Genomic DNA, 16743 nt, shown 5'->3' with positions numbered 1-16743 from the left:
CCATCCTCTTGCACTCATGAGTAGTTCCTTTCGTAAATTTTGAGATTTGGCTATACTCTGAATATCCATGGTTGGGACAACTACGGATCAGAGCTTTGTATCTCTCCCAAGCATCAAACAAAGACTTTGTGGATGACTATTTGAAGTTAATAATCTTCTATTTGATGGCTTCTACCCTAGACTTCGGAAAGAAATGATTGAGGAACTTCTCCTTAACTTCATCCCATGTGGTTAAACTATGATTAGGATAGGAGTTCAACCAAATAGTAGCACTTCCTCCCGAGAATGGAAAAAGTATGAGTTTGGTTTGCTCCTCGTTGAACTTAGGCAGCCTCAACAAAACACACAACTATCAAAATCTCATCAAATAAGCATGTGGGTCTTCATTAACGGATCCCATGAACCAATTGAAGTGCAGATTGTTGTCCACCCATGAGGGAAAATTGATTGGATGCCTATCAGTGTTAGGTAGTCTGATAGGTTGACACACCTTGACCCCTTGGCCAGCTGCTAGTTCACTCATAGTTGGTTCTTGTGCTGCCATCTATTCTCCTTCACTCTCTATTTTGTCCGGTTCTGATTCTTCAAGAAGAAAGGTTGAAGATTCAATGAGAGATGTTGAACATTTTCCTTGTTGTTGCTCCTTAGTCAACTATTTCATATGGTTAACTTGTCCCCTTAAATGGCAAAGGGTTGTTTCTATCTCTGGATTCTTAGGAATTAAGTCTTCAGATCTAATGGTGCTCCTCATGCCTAGCATACAAAACAAACTAGTAGACTAGAAGGAAAAGATTAGCACATATTAGAAAGTAAGAAAAATTGGAAAATACTTAATTAAAGTGCAGAAAAACAAATCCTTAAAATTTTGTTCTAAATTGCCTAAATATGAGACACTAGTCCTCGACAACAGTGCCAAAAATTTGTTAAGGATTTTTTGTGTGGTCAAGTGAAACCAAGTTTTGAAATAGTAATAGGACTTGTGTCCAAGTGGTCTCCCAAAGGACTAGTGTATATTCGGGCAATTAGGACTCAACAGCTAAGGTTTGGTAACAATACTTATGAATTGATTCTATTAGAATGCATAAAAAAATAAACCTAAGATTAAAAAAAATAAAATAGAATAGTTAAAGAAAGAATCACAGTACTGTTGTGAGAATTGATGGTTCGAACAACCAGGGTTTGACTTGGTTTCTCCCTTTCTCAATGCAATAATCTTAATAATCTAATTATTCATGCAATTTATCCTCATTTCACAATTATATTCTAGCCCTAATCTCTTAGGCAAAAGAGTATAAGTTATTTAAATTAATTCCCAATGTCTTGGCAAATCCATATAATGTCTAGAATCAATTCCAATTAGGTACTCTTCTCAATTTGGGAATCAAAAGAATGTCTATCGACTAAACTATTGATTCCTAAGATTAAATAATAGGTGATCAGTCTAAAACCAACATTAAGAGAATAAGAAGACTAATAAATCTGAATAATTGTATTAAGAAAGAGTATTACATGAAATTAGGTTCAGTCTTTCCAACCCTAACAGATGAGGAGATTAGTTGCTCAAAGCTAAAAGCCCTAAGAATGGTTCTCTATCTCTCTTGAAAGTTGCTCTCAAAATATTCTAGAATGCCTCATTTTTCATGCAGCATGTTTTTATATTCTGATATGGGCTTGGGCCTAATGTGTCCTCCTTGCTTAAGTTTCAGTAATGTCTCACTTAAGCGAGGTCTTCTAATCCAGAATGGTGTAGCTACAGACTCTCCTCACTTAAGCTCGTAGAATATCACGCTTAAGCAAGGGACTTCAAGTTTTTCTTTTGCTTAATTGCCTCACTTAAGCGCCTTAAGGCTTGGGCTTAAGTGAGAGCTTCCAATGACTCCAAAGATGCATACTAACTTAGCTTCCTTAAGCGAGCTTGTCTCCATCATCCAGCCTTTAAGTTCCTCTCTGCTCAAATGTCTAAGAAGGCTTGCCTAGGCGAGGCATGTCAGTGGCTTCTTTAATTGATTATGCCTCCCTTTGCTTAAGTACACAGCAAGCCACGCTTAAGCGAGGGAACTCCACCTCATTTTTTGACTTAATTTCCTGTAAAAACCCCATAGAAACATCAAAAAGTTACAAAAACTATCAATCTAAATTCCTAAGTGACAATTCCTAATTTATTCTAATTTTGAGTTAAAACCAAGCTTAATGTATAAAAAATGCTAGATAATCACCTCAAATCTTGTGTGCAATTAAAGCATATTTGGCAATTATCAATAATCTTGATGTTGATTTTTCATATGAATGAACCCACTTTGTCTCTTGTAAACATAGTTCTTCAGTTCATAGTGATTGACTTAGGTATGTCAAACTTATAAATAATATCGTGTTTAATGAATTTAACTGTAGCTTCTTGAGTCACACTAATCGATGGTATGACCTCCATCCATTTTGTAAAATAATCAGTGGCTACCAAAATAAAATTATGCCTTTTGGATGAAGCTGGATAAATCTTGCCAATAATGTTCATAGCCCATCCCCTTAATGGCCAAGACTTGACCATTGCATGCATCTCTTTGGCTGGAATCTTTTGTAACGGTCTGAATCTTTGGCATTCTTCACATTCTTTCGCATAATGATAGAAATCAACTTTAATCATTGGCAAATAGTATCCATGCCTAATTATCAACCACTTCATTGTAGGTCCAAACCTATGAGGATCACACTATCCTTCATGTATTTCTCCCATGAGTCACATTGATTCAACTTGGTTACACATTGTAATACCACCCCATTAAAACTCATTATATACAATTCATCTCCTATCATGGTATACTTTAAAGCTTTTTGCTTCGTTTTGAATTCAACTTTATTGGATGAATTTTGTAAATAATTCATTATTTCTTGTTGCCATGGGTCTTTTGATCCGATCTCCATCATGCAGTATTCCTCTATAGATTATTCCAAGGTCTCATCTTTTAACCTTTTATACCTATAAGCATGTTGGGCTAATTGATTAGCTTCATCATTATCTCCTCTATACACATGTTCTTTTATTGTTACATCGACAAAACAGTTAAGTAGTTGTCTAGCCAAATTATAGAACTCTAATAGGGTAATGGTATTGCACTTGTACTCTCACTTCATATGTCGAATCACCAATTGAGAATCTACATAAACTTGCGCATATTTTACTTATTTTTGCAATAATATTTATTGGCCCCATATAAATGCTTTGTATTCCACTTGATTACTAGAATACTCTGGACCAATTGGCCTATAATATCTCCATACCCTTCTTGTTGGGCTAATAATGGCTAAATTGATTCCTACACCCTTTTGTGTTCGTGAACCATCAAAATTCGGAATCCATGGTTATAGGCTAACATAATTGTTGGCCACTTCAGATGCATCATCTACTTGTACACATGGATGTTGGGTGACAAAATCAACTAAGACTTGTTCGTTCATAACCCGTAATGGTACATATGTCAAAGCATAAAAATTTAACTTAATTTCCCATTTCACCAAACGCTCTTGCAAAACTGGGTGATTTGACAAATGTTTAACAATATCAAATTTCCACAAAACTAAGATTTTATTAGGTAGAAAATAATATTCTAGTTTTGTACAAGCATGGAATAGTGATAAACATATTTTCTCCACATGAGTATATTTACATTTAGCATTATGCAACAATCGGAAGATAATAAATCGTTCTTTCGATTCCACCTTCTGCATCTTGTTCTAGAAGGCATTCAATAAATTCTTCTACAATTGATATATACAACTTCAAAGGCTTTCCTAGTATTGGAGGCACTAGAACTAGCAATTCAGCTAACACTTGCTTGATTTTTTCAAATGGTTGTCATTGTTCTTCCTCCATATGAATTCCTCCTAATCTTTCACATTTAATAAAGGTGCAAAAGCCTTCATTTTGTTAGCCAAATTTTCTATAAACCTTTATAAGAAATTAATCTTACCAATGAGGCTCTATAGCTCTTTCCTATTCTGAAGTGGTCTGGCCTCTAGAATTGCCTTGGCCTTATTTTTATCAATTTCAATTCCCTTCTAATGCACCACGAATCCTAGGAAATTATCAGTTGATACTTTGAATGCTCATTTAGCTGGTTCGTCTTTAGCCTATGAAACCTCATTTTCTACAAAGCTTACTCCAAATCGTCCAAATGTTGGTTTATATTGGCTAACATGACTACCACATCATCAATATATACTTTCATATTCTTCCCAATGGTATCATGAAATATGAGATTCATGGCCCTTTGATAAGTTGCACCAACAATTTTTAATCCAAATGGCATTACCAACCATTCATATATCCCAAGAGATCCAGGATAATGCCATCTTGTACATGTCCTCAACAACCATAAAAATTTGGTCATAACCAGAATGCCCATCCATGAAGGTAAGGACACCATGCTTAGCTGTTGCATCAACTAACATATCGACTATGGGCATGACATACTCATCCTTAAGCGTCACTAGATTTAAATCCCTAAAATCAATACATACATATACTTGCCAATTCTTCTTTATGATTAGCACAATACTTGACAACCATGCAGTGTATTTGGTTGTTCTAATAAAATAAACCTCTTGTTAAGTCCAAAACCCTTTGTGTTTTAATTATGACAAGCCTTTTGAACACAAATCATAAGCCTTCTGAGTTTATGCCTACTGATGAGTTTGTTTAAGTGTATGTTGAAAAGCCAAGTTCTATATAAAACAACAATTGAAGTAAACTCAAGGCTGTCATGAGTCACTCAGAAAAGATGTATGCTTGAAAGCTTAAAAGAAGACTCAAAGTATCCTTGGTTATGTACTATAATGAAGAAGTCAACATGCTCACTGAATGAAGAGAAAACTTCAAGCCATGAGAAGTAATCAACAACTAAAGGACAAGAAAATTTTGCAAACATGAAGATCTGAAAAATGAATATAACATGAAGAACAACATTGTTGCAACACACTCATAATAGAATTTCATCAACAAGATGAGTTCATTTTGGGCATTGTATCTAGAGTTCTAGAAATGCAATTGAATTGTTCTTGATGGCTATGGAAATCTTGAAGAAAGATCTTCAACTTTCATGAAAATTCGTGGTCTACTACAACCTAGATCAATGACAAAATTCAGCCTGAAGTTGCAAACACAGGTCTGCCTGGACAGCTTGATATGTGCGCAACAATTTGAAGACTACATGAGCTACAAAAGTGAATTTGAGAAAATCTTAGCATCTGTGGAAATATAAGAGAATGATCTACATATTTCATGAAGAAGTTGTGAGCGAATAAGGCTTGTATCTTGGAGGAAATTGATGATGAAGATAAAGATGTCATTTTGTCCTCACAATATAACACAACTGCAATGCTTTGAAGATTGCTTATGTTGTAGTGGTCCAAATGACATGATATTAGTGTCTAAATGTCAAGGACAGAACTATCTACAACTCTTATGAATACATCAAAGTCCAGATTGGCCATTCAAAGGGTCAAAGAAATCAAAAACAGTAGCAAGCACAACATGCTACAACAAGCTCACACCAAAATGTTTGGAATACAAGTTTGTCATGCCATCTCATCAAAGTATTCCCACAAAAAGAATATTTAGTGACCTTCAATCTGCATCAGAAAACTATCTCAAAGAAAAACATCATATGTATGAAAGCTATGCAAGATCTTCAAATGCTACAATGAAAGTTATACAAAGAACAGAACATAGCAAGTATTTTGATGAGTTCACAACAAGCTCAGAATGAATGTCTCAACTATGCTTTTAAGTGAGAAGATTCAAAAGATTTGAAAGAAGTCCATCTATTGATGAATTCAATGCTTTCCTCTAAAGATATCAATCTTATCATGTTGCAAATACATCAAGATGGCCTTACTCAGAAGATCTATCAAAGGCTATATTGAGCAAACAACATCAGAATGAAGTTGTAGCAGAGTCAACATCAGAAGGATGTAATTGAGGACTCTGAGAATGTGAACCTCAGAACAATATTCTAAAGATATACCATAATTAGGACAAGATAGATTTTGAGATAACCACATCAGAATGATGTATTGAAGTCAATATCATACAATATTTATGCATTAAAATGAAACTGCATCAGAGTCTACATCAGAATGATGAAGATCTTGACTCTGAAAACTAAACTTTAGAATGGAGTTCATAATGGTTTAGCTTACATCTCAAAGATAACATCATGTTTTCCATATGCTTCACACATATAGAGGAAACATCAAAAGGCTGATAGCATCTCAGTTTCCATATGATGCCACACACTCTAAGGGCACATCAGAAAGTGAATGATAACTACATTTGAAGATGCACAAGTTGAAAGCTGGGAATGTCCTTGAGAAGATCTAGTGTGCAACATCAAAATGAAGAGACTTTGTGAAGTCTAAGCTAAGGACAAAACACTAACACAACAACAATAACAACCTTCACAAGTTACCTATGTTGAAGTATGCTACTTCAGAATGATCTGTGTTATGAGGAAGTGTTTGGATTGATGGAGCTAAGCTATCTAAAATATCATATCATGTTATCTTTATTAGAAGGAACTTGCATAAGAATACGTCATTTCTCAACAACATCATAATGCAATTCTGATATACCTTCAGAAAGTTGCTCAAAATTTGATAATTAGAATGACAATATCAGAATAGATTGGTCAAAAAGGAGTTGTGACAACTATAAAGTTAAAAGCAATTTGTCTACTTCAAAAAGAAGTCACCCAACTATCATAATTGCTAGATAAAAGCTAGTTTGACATGTGGGGTTTATAAAAGGACAAAGAATAACTATAAAACATGAGAGAGAAGGTATGAGACACCTTACACTATAGAGAAACAAGATTCATCTCCTCTCCCCACTACAGATGCATTCTGAGTTCAAAATGGTTACAACAAGAATACATACAACTTAGAAATTTCAAAAAACATGAAAATGGTTTTGTGCATGAAAAGTTGGAAACAACATTATGAGTGATAGCTCTTTGAGCACAATATTCTGGGCATTGCATCTGCATAACATAAATTGAGTTTTTCACAATAACAGTATTCTAAGAAATGGCAAAACAATCCATGTACTTTGTGATTAATTCAACAAGATAACTTTTATCTTTCTCGGCTAACAATCCACTTACCTTAGTCATCCTTGGCTCATCATTAGTTCCCAGGTTGACCTCTTCCAAGGGATCTTGTGCCTCAAAACTAAGGGTAACACCACCTCTTGATGTTTTTCTTCTTCTTGTGCTCCCACCATTCTTACATCAGCCGAAAATGGACATTCACAAGCCAAAATGATACTTACTTGGTCTCTTTCCCAGAACATCAATTATTGTTGCAACGTAGAAGGTACACATTTGGATGGAATAAATCCAATCCCTTCCTAACAAAACCAAATAAGCTAGTTTGGTATCCACTATGAAGAATGTTGAATACATAGATTTTGGTCCAACGGTGATTTTGGCTACCAAAACTCCTAATGCTTCAGTAGCTCTTCTAGTGAAATTAGTCATCTTCATATTGGTGGGAATCAGATCCTCCTACCTTTTACCAAGTTTTTTAGAGTGGTTAAAGGCATGATGTTAAGAATAACATCACCATCCACAAAAACTCTAGCCTATGTTTTACCAATTATCTAAGGGACATACAAAGACTTCAAATGTTTGGTCATTTCTAAGGTAGGTTAGTTAAACGTAATTCTTTTACTGACCTCCTTATTCCTAAGAGTAGCCCATTCAGTTTCCTTAGAGCACATATCTCCATCTAAACTTTCATTCTGATCTAAGCTGGCTCAAAATTCACTAGGGATTAAGCTTATAACATCAACTTCGACACCTGGTAAATCATTACCATTCAACCAAGCTTCCAATAATGAGTTTTCTATATGTTTCAACTCTTGTTTTGTCGGTCTTCCTGATTTTGGACAATACTTTCTTTCTCCATGTCTTTAATTTTCTCAGGTATTATCTTATCCTTATTTGTTTCAATCAATTTGGTTGGCATACACTTAGCCAAACCGGTCGAGATTTCTGTTGTGACTAATGAATGGTTGCCAAAAGCATGACCCAATGCAAAAACCACTTGACTTAGAGAGGTTTTTGCTTGGCCTCTAACTTTCAAATCTGCAATCATGGCTAAGGTCTGCTTCATTTTATTCACAGCCTTGGTCCTTTGCAACCCCCTTTTTTGAGTACGTGTCAAGCCTTTAGGTTGCACATAGGTGTGTTTTGAATTGCCTTTTGATTCACACACCATTGTCCTACCTCTATTTTTTCAAATGGCTTAATTATTCTGGATGCACCTTTTTCTTCATTGTTGACAGTGATTCGTAATGTTTTCATTCCATTCTCGACATTGAACTCAACCACCCTCCTTTTATTCCATGGAATTGGGCTTTTATCAATCTTTGGCACCTGAATCACTTTCATATTATCATGCATCTACTGTCTTAGTTAATCAAATTTCATGACTCTGCCTTCCTTCTAATGACTTGCTACATATCAGCTAGCCTAGGGCTAGTAATTCAGTATAAGGATCCATTTGAGGTTCCTTTTATCTGAGGTCCCAATCTATCAAACACATTCTAATGAATATGGTGAAGCACCCATATACCCCTTGATGGCTATGAGGATTGCAACCTTTTGAATACAAAAGTTCTTTTGATGGATCCTTTAGTTTCTTGTTTTCCTTTTGTTTTTAGCTGCCCCCTTATTTCATCTTCCTTTCTTTGTTAATAGGTTTCCCATAAGATATTGTATTAATATTTAACTTAGGGAAAGGGTCAGTATCTTCTGCCATTTCGGTTGCACCTTTATCAACTAGCTTAAAATGACCTTTTTTAAAATCCTTTTCTACAACTTATCGAAATACAATGTAATTAGCCATGAAATGGTTATATGAGTTATGTCACTTACAATATTTCTTCCCTTTTAACTCGTCTAGAGATGGTATCTTATGTGCATCCTTCAGCTAAATTTGCTGGTCCTTTGTCAAATGATAAAAGATTTGACCTACTTTTGATATATTAAAATTGTATTCAATTTTTCCATCACAACAACACCATTGTTCTTTCCTGGCTTCAACACAGGGCATGAGTAAGGTTTCCCTCACAATATCTCAACAACCATGATTTTGCCTTCTTCCTCAAAGGCTTCAATATTCTCCTCATCAATAGTAACTAATGAGATCAAATGGGATCCTCGTCCTTTGTTAGCTCTTTTTAGTTCCTTTTCATGTATAAATTGCTCTATTCGGTTAGCATTGGAGGCTAGCTGACTGAGGTCACTATATTCTCTAGCCACTAGTTTTTGTTTTAGTTGATGATGCATATTGCCAACAGTTATAGCCGCATATTCCACTTCTAGTAATTGCACTGAACAATGGTTTCTAGCCTTTCGGAAACTTTCTATGAAGTCTATTGCCGATTCATCAACCATTTGCCTCATGTTCATCAAATTGACTATAGTTAATTTAGGTTGAGAGGCCTATAGAATCTGTCATGAAAATACCTCTCCATGTTTGCCTAGTTTTGTACCAAATTAGGCGGTAATTTGAGTACCAGGTAAAGGCTACTCCTGCCAAAGACAAGGGAAAAAGTTATAACTTATGAATCTTGTTCTAACTAGCTTCACCACTCTAGACAATAAATTCTCTTATGTGTTCCATAGTCGATTTGCCATCTTTACCAAAAAAAGTAGAAAAATCTAGTGTCTTGTACCCTTTCAGCAAGGGCATCATACAATCCAACCATTATGGATATGGCTTCTTATACATAGGCCACTCCATTGGTTTCACCTGAATGTCGAAATACTTTCTCATGGTTTTGGCTAACAACTCTGGATCAATCAAAGGTATTGTGGTAGTTCTTAATGGCTAATAACCAATGTGGCTCACTGCATTTGTCCCCAAACCTATGTCATTATTAAGTTACAAGGACTCTCCATTGGTAACACCTCTATTTATGACTTGGTTGTTGATTCCCCCTGAACGAGGCACAAATGAAGTTATAGGAGATAAACTTATTTGGCCAACAACACCAGGAAGTCTTTTGGCCATCACTACATGTGCAGGAAAAACTTAATTAGTATAATCGTCCACACTTGTTTGCCCTCCGAGGGTAGCAGAAAATGGATTACTAACATTAACTGGCATATAACTTGTATTGGCTACCAAAGGTCTAGGAATAAATCTTGTCTGGCTGCCTATCAACTGGATTGTATTAAACATTCGTGCTGAAGTTGTATTCGGCTAAGTTGTCTGCCATGTGGGCATGAAAGCCACATTCAACTGGACCAATGAAATTAATCCTGTCTGAATTGGCCTAGCCAAATGTGGAGAATCAAGGTTAATTACCTGATTCGACACTTCTTGATTTCTCAACACTAATAGAGCAGAATTCTCACCAACATGCATCATTCTTACCTCTAATTCCTTGGACTGTTGCATTTTGTTACACACCATAGGTTTCACTATTTTGGCTAACAATTGATACATTATATCATGTGTCCCCAAGTTTATTTGTTGTCGAATGAATGTAGTCATCATAGTGGGTGTTTCATCAAGCATGCTAGCAACAGCAGACACCACAGTTGATGTAATACGCTTTGACATATTAGGCATAGTGGTTGTTATTGAACTTGTCATTAAGGAAACAAACATCCCTAATGAGTTTTCTCCTTGTTTTGAACCATTCTTCTTTTTGGCTTGTTGATTCATCTCACGCATAGTAGTCTTACGAGAATGCAAATGCATATGTTGGTAAAACTTCGTTCGTGATTCAAATTGTTTGATCAATTCACCTACATTGGTCGTACCAGACATGCCAATTTTTTTCACATGAATAATCAACAATTAGTCGAACAAAATTCAGCTACAACTACTCTAACATGATTTCAAAATTTGAATGTTTTGAATGTTTGAATCAATCGATATGATCACTAAGAGGAGAAATCAGCCTCTTATTTCACTAAAGGTGATCTACTAGGAATATGAGTAAATAACTGAAATAAAAGGTTAAATTTCAAAAAAAAAATCGATTAGAATAATAATTGAAAAATAATTGTGGATTGATTGTTTGGCTAAGGTCCTACAAACATCTCTCAAACAGATATTTTTATTGTAAAATATAAGCTTAACTAGTCAAAATTGTGTTTCCATCAGGTTAGACCACTATAGACTCATTTTCAACTATTTTGGCTATTTTATGTTTATTTCGGCTAGACCAAGAGTTCAACATGTCTCCCACATTCCTAATTTTTTTAGTAACTGCTCCTAGATCATGGACTTTCACGTATATAACTGCTCTTATCTCTTATTTTGCGTCCTCAACTTCCGTTCGATCCCGCTTGCATTTATCTTCAAAAACATTTATTCAAGACTTCAAGTATTCTGAATTTTCAATTTAATTGACCGAATTATCCTTTCAACATACATATCTTAATCATTTACCCGAAATATTAAACATTCTTATTCAGCTATAATTTCAATCTTAATTAATTCAGCTAACTAACTTTTGGTCAAAATATTTTGAAGGGTAACAATATACAATTCAGAATTTACATTTTTATGTCATTTTGTATTTATTAATTACTTTTTTCTCCAATTTATCAAACTAGTTTTATGAATCAGTTCTAGTTTAACTGGTTAACTTATCAATTTTTTTATTTTATTATATCTATAATTCTCTATTGATTTTATTCTCTAAAAACTTTGACATGTTTCTTTACCCGTTTGGATGGAAATTTATGGCTAGAAATAAGAAAAAGAAAGATAGAATATTAAATTTTTATATCATTTGTTTGATAGAAAAAACATAAAATGAAGACAATTTATTTTTTTATTACTCTTCTAAAACATTTTCTAAAGAATTAGAATGAAATGGGAGAGAAATAATATCTCTTTTTATTTTGTTTTAAATTTTTAATTCTTTTTGAATATAAATAATTAAAAATATTTAAAATATTAGTAAAAACTACCATTTTTTAGCTAGCATTAAAAAAATTAATGTTATTTATTTAATTATTTTCTCTTTATTCTCTGCTCATCCAAATCAATAAAAAATTCCTATATTTATCTTTCCTATTTTTGTCCATCTAAACATTAGATTTTTTTTCTTTAATATTTCCAACCTTAATGTTTTTTCTTTCCTATTTATTTCTTTTTTTATTCCACTCATTATCTAAAGAAGGCATTAAAGCAGAGAGATTTTAGCATAGCTGGAACAACGGGAAGAAAGCGTGAAGGTCTTTTGGGGCACCGCGTGGGACCCAAGTTCGTACGAACGCCATGCCACAGTTGCCGTTTAGGATTAAGAGCCGCGCGTCGTCAATGCTGGCGTTGATGGGGGCAGAAAGAGACGTGGGTCCTTCAGAGGGCTGAAGAATCTGAAACGTAAAACTAAAACTATCATCCATGGCTCATATCACTGGACCGTTATTCACAACGCCGGAACCGACACGTTGATTTGATGAAGGGTTAACGGCACGGGAGAATAGAGGAGTAACTTATGTATGCCAAATATTTCTTCCAGGTAAAATATTTTTCATGGGTTTAACTTTTGTATAATATCAGTCCAAAAATTCCTGTAAATATGGTAATATATTTATGATGTATAATACTTTCCCAGGCCAATTCATTATAATTATCTTTTAGGTAGTTTTAGATAGGCAACTAAATCAATAAAAAAATAATTATTAATTTATTTTTTGTGTTTTAATCCATATTAATAAGGAATAAAAATGAAAAAAAATTAATATTACATTAAAAAATAAAATAATAATTATTTTGGAATAAATATTTTCTTCATGACGATTATTATGGGACACGGAGAGTATCAATTAAATAGAAAATCTTCATAAATATAATTTTGTAAAAATTTAATGATTTTATAACATATTATAATATGTAATTGAATCATAGCATAAAAAAATATTTACGTTATGCATAATTTTTTTTTTCTGAAATCAAATCATTAACTTCTATGGTTAATATAATGAAAATATCTTTTAGATAAAATTTTCAAAAGAATATTACATGTGTTTGGTCTCAGTTAAAGAATGCATTCATGTAAAATTTGCCTCCTATCTTAAAAAATATGAAGGAATTATTTAATTATTATTTTTTTAAAAAAATTCTATTATTTTCTTTTGTATTATTGACTAAAAAGACTTTAATAATAACGGAATTGTTGTTAGAGGATAAAAAAAGGATTATGCACTATCACCATTGACGAGCTAATTTTTTTTAAAATTAACATATTTAATTTTACATTATAAAAGAATTTAAAATTGATTTTGAATCTAAAATTCATTTTAAGTTGAAATAATTTTGTGTTGGTTCAAAATTTTTATATTAAATTTTACTTATAACTTAATTTTATAATAAAAATATTCAAATATAAATCACATAACTCCATAACTAATTTTATAAAATCAATTTCATTTTATCAACATTCATGAGAACGCACAAAAGTTCATAATTTTATTGTTATATGACATTTGTTATTAGATAATAATGATAAATATTTATAATATCATTACATTGTCATTAATTTTATTAAATTGAAAGTATAAAAAAATATTAGAATTTTTATAGGTAATAATAGTATTTAATAAATTATACTTAATATTCGTTAATTAGTCATTTTAAAACATTAATTAATATGAACATTTATTATTATAGTACTTTCTTGGAGAGGATTATTATAGTACTTGTAATTATAACTAATAATAACTTTAAAACATTAAATTATTGATAAAGTTTCCATTAATTATTTATTAATTACAAATACTGTACCGTACGAGTTAGGACAGTTGTCACTGTAGAACTCTTTATTCTCGAGAGTCTGGAGTCTTGCTGTTAATTTGTGTGCCAATTTACAGTATCGTTTCATACAGCCGAATCCTCGCCTAATTTGTTCTATTTTGTCTATTTCTCGAAAAAAAAAGTGAAAGTTTTAAAGTTTTTTAAAAACTTAAAAGGTAATTTGCAAGTAAAGTTATTAAATTAATTTATTACATTAAGAGTGTTTAATAAAAATTAGTTTTTAAATTAGTTGATAAATAAAAAATGACTTTTTTATACAGCAAATAAAATAAAAAATAACTTTTTTAACGGGAAAAATAAAAAATGAAATAGAGACAAAAAAAATATTATTTTCACCTAATTACAATTTCTTTCTGCGATCCATCTTTTACATTTTCGTGATTTTTTTGCCACCAACCTATGCATTTGTCACCCAAATCTGAATTTTTACACATCTTGTCATTCTACTTATTTTTTGAACATTTTACTACCCAAGTTTTAAAATTTCACGCATTTGTTACATAATTTTCAAAATTTTGCACATTTTATCTATATTATAATTGAGCATTTTGGTGTAGAAATTAGCGGCAAAATGGACAACTTTTTTGAAGTTAAGTGGCGGCAAATGAGTAAGAAAAAGTAAATTAGGTGGTAAAATACACAAAATTTCAAAATTAGGTTAAAAATGTGCAAATTTCATAATTTGATAACAAAAATCATGAAAAATAAAAGATGGATAATAAAAAGTACAACTAAACCTATTATTTTACATAAGTATGGTTTTAACTTTTGAATTCATATTTTTTTTAATTGATGAAAATTTGATTAAAAGTAAAACAAATAGTATAAATAATTTGACAGCAAGCAAGCGGTGGACTCTCTTGGTTCAAGAGCTTAGTGAATGGATCACATTGTTTTTTAATAGTGATGGTGGACTATCTCAATTCAAGGGTTTTCATGAACAATGAGTTTCGGAATATCATTTGAAGATGTCATGTGAAGCTTAATTATTTTTAAAACTGTTAGTTTTACCCGTGGACAAGTTAATCAAGTCATTCATTGTATAGCATAGAAGTCTATATTTTTTACAAGTTAATCACAAAACAAGTTATAAATAATTAAAATAACCTATCAAATATACACCCTATTTTGAGAGTTCTAATAATAAAAGCATGGGATGCGCTAAGCCGAGGCAATTCACAACAAATGTCCTAGGGAGTGAGGGCTTAACACAAGGGTGCGTGCTAAGCCTCAAGTAATACAAAAGGATGCATAGAAATTTGAAACCTCTTGTGGGCTTAGTGTGTAACTAACGCTAAGCCAAAGTACTGTAAACAAAGAATCAAGATGCTCGCTTAGCACATACACGCATTTAGTGAGCAATAAAGTCTAGATATTTCCCAGATCTGTTAACTGTTGATGAACACTTAACGATGTAGAACAAAAACCCAAGAAGGCATACGCATTAACCCATGGACTCATGAACTCGCTAAGCGTGGAACGCAGGCTTAGCGAGTTCTTAAAATAAATTCAGAAATGCATACAAATACCCAGAATGCATGAACTCGCTAAGCGCAACATGCCGACTTAGCGAGTGCATGCTTCAATAGTCTAGAAACACATGACCTTGCTAAGCGCAGGGCTCCGGCTTAGCGAGCTCATCAATGTCCAGAATCAAGGATGTCATGAACGAAAGCCAAAGGAAAGCAAAATTAACGCAATAACATACAATGTAACAAATGGAAAATAAATGAACACCGAGACATTGACAAAACCAAAAACACATCAAGGCAAATTAGAGAAGAGCAAGGTAAGGGAGGTACTTGGGAGTGGGAGTGAAAAATGGAATCACAAAGGAGGAAGCAAAAATGGAGGTCGAAGGAAGGGATTTGCTAGCTGAAGGAAGGAAAGCAAGTGAGACGGAGCAGGCGAGAAAGAGGGTAGGGTGCGTAAAAGAAAGAAAATAGAGGAAGAGTGGAGATAAGGGAAGACATAGCAGTTTTTGGAACTGCCTACAGGTATGGCCTACACGCCCGCTTAGTGGGAGCATCGCGATTAGCCGTTAGGCGCTTATGGTTGCAACTGCATTTATGATCCCCGCGCTTAGCGAGTATGACCCGCTTAGCACACCAAGGATGATGGCCTTTGGTCTTCCCCCTCATATTCTATTTTGAATTTCAATTTTTTTTTAATAATGTATGTACTTAGCGTGAGTATGTCTGCTAAGCCCAATTCATGAAATTGCAAACCTGAGAGTATTTTGTGCCTAGCATGCCTATCCGGCTTAGCAAGAGTTGCAGGTGAACTTTGGCCTACAACTTTCGCTTAGTGGGAAGTGTGCGCTTAGCAAGCAGGGGTGGCTCGCTTAGCCTGTGATGTCGCACTTAGACAATTATTGTATTGAAGTTCCAGAGGTGCTGTGTGGCTTAACGTGCTTACTCACTTAGTGAGTAGGTGTGTATGCACTAAGCCCGCACTTGTGCGCTAAGCCCAATTCATGATTGACCTAGACAAAGAGGTTTTTGGGCTTAGTGCGTCAGGTGCACTTAGCAAAAGTTTGCGAGCAAATATTTGCGCTTAGCTTGCAAGTGCACGCTAAGCCCAATGTGAAATTTATCCAAGACAGAGAGGTTTTTGGGCTTGGCGCGATTGTTGTTCTTAGCAAGAATTGAAAAACCAAACTGGGCACTTAGCGAGCTATCTCGCGCTAAGCCCAATTTGAAGTTTTACAAAATAGAGAGGATTTTGGGCTTAGCGTGACTATCGCCACAACACAAACGCGCTTAGTGTGCTTAGCGCATGATGACATTCTTTAAAACTTAACAGCCAACACTTTTACACCAACCAACTACACCAATTCTAATCATGCAGAGCATTCCTAATATTGAGCAACATCACACTATAGCAACAACAAGCTCGCAC

This window comes from Glycine soja, chromosome 4 (genome assembly GCF_004193775.1).
Source record: "Glycine soja cultivar W05 chromosome 4, ASM419377v2, whole genome shotgun sequence".
Taxonomy (NCBI): Eukaryota; Viridiplantae; Streptophyta; class Magnoliopsida; order Fabales; family Fabaceae; genus Glycine; species Glycine soja.
The sequence above is the reverse complement of the archived record's forward strand: the minus strand, read 5'-3'. Positions refer to the sequence as shown.